We start from the raw sequence: 4,260 nt of genomic DNA, 5'->3' as shown, positions 1-4,260 counted from the left end.
TGGTATGGCTAACGCTCTTTAGAGGACAGATAAGCTTCCCTAGGCGGGAGCACCCGGGCTCTATGAATAGCTCCGGATCTTGGTCATAAAGGGAGTGAGTGCAAGCCCCCGTGGTTGTTAGTCCCATAGGTCTAGAGCACGATCACGCCAAGAAGAACATACCGCCGATTGATTCACTTGTCTGATTCGGTATGTAGGCACAGAGAAAGTGTTCCGGCTTGAGCCGAGAGAGGCTCACCCTTCTATGTACATCCACAACTTCTCAGTTTTTTCATTGCAACTCACCACCCAACAACGGCCACCCTCCCTAGGTGTAAGATAATAGGGCTTGATTGATGGATCAGAGTTCTTTCAATAAAAAGCCCTCGTCGATCGAGAAAGTATATAGATCTTCAACCCCAACCTTACGTCTTAGGTACCGAGGAGGTGAAAAGGAAGTTTCCTTAACCTTAATTGAGCCAGAGATGTGATCTAGCTCTAAATCCTACTTTCCCGATCCCAGTCAATTTTGAGGTCAGCAGTGATCAAGATCAAGCTCTAAGCTAGAGAATTGCCTAGCTCTAGGTTTACTACCTACCTTTCAACTGATAGGAGATCCTGGATGTTCAGAATCTTCCTTTTTAACTCATATTTTAAGAAATAAATTATTCAAACCTATAGGGAAGTGAGGGGAAGGCTCCCGAAACGAGATAGAGTTTTTTAAATGAAGAAGATTTTTATTCTGCTTTTTGACTACCCCAACATAAAAGAATGAACCTGGTCTGTCTATTTGTACGCATTGTCTCCAACTCATCCAGGGGAAGGGGGTTTGCAAAGGATCGTGGCCCAAGGCCGAGTACGAAAGGGACTCGTTTATTTATGACCGGTAACCCGTCATCCTACGACAAACTAAACGAGACTTCTTTCTGAAGGGACTAGCTTTGCTTGCTAAAAACCCTGTGATAGTATGATTGGCTCTCGCTTTCCACAACATAAAGGCGGATAACCCTGCTATTCGGGGCTCGAAAGGAGGAGTAAGGCCAAGACTGGAACTAGGGACTTGCTCTAATCCTAAGGCTTGCCTGGTCTAACTAAGGACGTGACTGATACCGCTGCTTTGCTTTGGTATTTCGGTAAGGTAAGGTTAGTTGAGTCTAATGTTCAAAGAGTTCGCGGTATGCTTTTTTTTAGACCTTTTGAGGTAAACTTGGTCCTCTCTTTCCAGCCTTCTTTATCCTGGCGCAAAGCGCATGCGAAACGGGCACGGAGAAAGCCTCGCTATGAGTCAGGTATAGACCGCGAGTGAGGGCTGACGAATGCATCCATCGTCACTAAAAGAAAAGTAAGTGAATGACTCGATTCGAGGACTTCCTCCGTAAAGGCCTTGGGGGCATAGCCTTGCCAAAGAATGACGAACAGGAGGCTTTCATCATCTTTTCCTTAGCACTTTTCTTTGATAAATCGTAGTCGTATCAAGGATGGGCGAGTTCGGTTCAAGAGGGCCCCGACTTCGCTACACTTGCTTATAGAAGGATATTCCCACTCGAAGGCCCTCGTACTACTGACTTTGCACCAGATTAAATTGCAGCCCTTTCTCGGCATCCCTTCTCAGACGTCTTATTCCTTTCCTAGCTCCTTGACTCCAGCTCCGGCCAGAGAGTTGGATAGATGCCACTTATCCTTAACACATTGACTTGGAAATGGGTAACTAAGTGAGAGAATGGATCTAATGAAACTAACTGTATTTTAGCTCGCGCATACAAAGAATCATTCTATCCTTTCGTCCCTCGCTGCCTTAAGGCATGCCTTTATCCCTACTCCTAAGCCTTTACTCCACCACGAACAGCGGAGTAAGCTCTCACGGCGGTCGTTCTTTCTTAAAAAAGCATTTTTTTCCCTTTTTACGGCTATTCAAAGCATCGAGATAGAATAGGAATAGGAGTAGGTAGGACTTTTCGGTTAGCTTGGAAGTGAATGAGGAATGATTTCTCTACTTATCTCACATCGTCTGAAAACTCTACTTCACTTTCTTTGTTAGAAAAATAATTATGGGCTATCGAGAAGAAAGTAGAATTATGAATAAAGGAGCTTTTAAGCCACCCTTCAAACTTCATTCGTTAGAGAGGAATGGATATGATTAACTAGCGCAGGAGAGAGAGAGACGCTATGAACCTTGGCTACGAAAGATAGCATAGTAAACTAAAGCGAAGGAAGCTAGTCTATTTTTTAGCTATTCTAGCCTTTGAAAGCTGTCCCATCGGCCTAAGATCGTAATACAGCATACCTGGCATTCATAGATCAAGGAATGGACTAAGCGCTAGGCCCCCTGCATATAGCCTATTTGTACTAAGAGAAGAAAAGAAGGCATTCTTGCAAAGATCGGAATCTCCGCTTTAGGCTGCTTCAGGAAAGCAGGCATCGCCTTACTAGTAAAGTAATTGGACTAACATCTAGGATTACTCCTGCCCCACTCCCACCTCTTACGAAAAGACAAGCTTCCCTCGATCTGTCATTACATATGATATATCGAGAGTTCAGGACCATAACGTAATTCATTTAGAGAATGCCGATGAGTAAAGTAGATCTAGTTCCGAGATCTGGAAAGCGGTGAATACAGTTAGTGAAGCTAGACCGGAAAGTGGAGTATCTCTGGAAAAGAGGTAGGCCTTAAGTTCTAGCTTAAATAGCTTAGACTGAAGAGTTGTAGCTTTGCTTTCTGAAAGAGTCATTTTCTCGTTATTAGAGAGAAGCAAAAGCCTTAGAAGGGAGCATGCTGGGTTGGTATTACTAATATCTTAGATACTAAGTTCAAATAGAACTGCCAAGAAGTGGATTTCCCGCAAGGAGAGAGAAAGTAAGTAGGGAAAGCTATCTACCTTATTTTGTGAGTAGTGGACTAATCTTTCTCGGCTTCCGGAGCATCGTACTTGTTATAAAAAAAGGACGAAAGCACTTTGACTACCTCGAAGGATAAAAGATCGGAACCAGACTCTCTAAGTAAGAAGGGTCTCCTACTGATAAACTACAGTCGCCCCCTCTCCCACATCAACCCTCTACAGTCGCAGAGTCCCTCTAGTTCACTTCCTTGAATTCTTAGTCGAGTAAGCCTACCAATAGCGGGAGCAATGTCCAGTTCAACCTTTAAGCTGCATAAAGAGCAGGTCCAACGGAACCACACCTCCTATTGAGAAAAAGGGAACTTCCTAATAAAAGAGAACAACGTGTTCAAACCAAAGCTCCTAGATAAAAAACATAGCAAGACTTGGTTTACTGGTCTTACATCGCTCCTAGAATTGGATCCGATCCTAGCCTAGCTTCAAGTCGTTACGCGAGAGGGTGTAGATGCTGCTCGATCGAGCCAAGTAGTCTAGTCCCTTTCTGCTCATAGTAGCCTTTACTATTCATAATGGCAAATACCCCTGAAACTAGAGTTGCGGATTCGACTCTTGAAGTGAGTGACTCAAGATCTGCAAGGACTGAACCGAGCTTCCTCCTCCACCACTGGATCGAGTTCACTTACGCTTTCCCTTCTTCACTCACGCGCATCAATCTGCGCCTGCCTGCCATCCACACCAGAATAAATAGAGTTTTCCGTAAAAACCTGCTAGTGGTCAAATTGAACCTTCCCATAATGAGAGTAGAAAGGGGATCAGATCCACCCTAAAGAAGGCATGAACAATAGATAGGGCATCTAGGGAATGGGTTCGCCTCTCAACGCCTACTATGATGAGATAGGCCTTTAGTGAAAATACAGATAGTTAGGAGAAGCTTCGGAGAGATCATACGAATAGGAATACGCCAACAGGAGCCCAACTCACATCGATAGGGTCATTCATAAGCCGGGTTCCTCCAGGTGGAATACAGAGCTCTATCCCGCTTTTTTAAGAATGTGGAACCAATATGGTATTTATTCGACCTGGCTAGGGAATAGAATCAACAATCGAATAAGTGATGACTTGACTGATCTTGATGTACTCTTTTTCAAGCCTTAGCCTTGCTAGCACGTCAAAGTCTACCTTCACATGTCTACCCAGGGCATATAGGGGCGGGGACCACAATAGGGTTCAAGCCTAGCGCGCAGAAAAGAGAAAAGATATAAAATATTCCTCGTTCTAAAAGAAAGGACTATCCGAAAGAAGAACTATCAGTTACAATGGCGAGTTTTGGCTTTAGCCCCTTAAACCACTTTCTTGAGTGATCCCTAATTCCAGGAGTCCTTGACTCTCAGACCTATTGATCAAGGGTGATCTATGATCATCTTAAAAGTATCAAAGAGTACTA

Source organism: Sesamum indicum, linkage group LG8 (assembly GCF_026168435.1).
Source record: "Sesamum indicum cultivar Baizhima isolate 11 linkage group LG8, ASM2616843v1, whole genome shotgun sequence".
Classification (NCBI taxonomy): Eukaryota; Viridiplantae; Streptophyta; class Magnoliopsida; order Lamiales; family Pedaliaceae; genus Sesamum; species Sesamum indicum.
The sequence above is the reverse complement of the archived record's forward strand: the minus strand, read 5'-3'. Positions refer to the sequence as shown.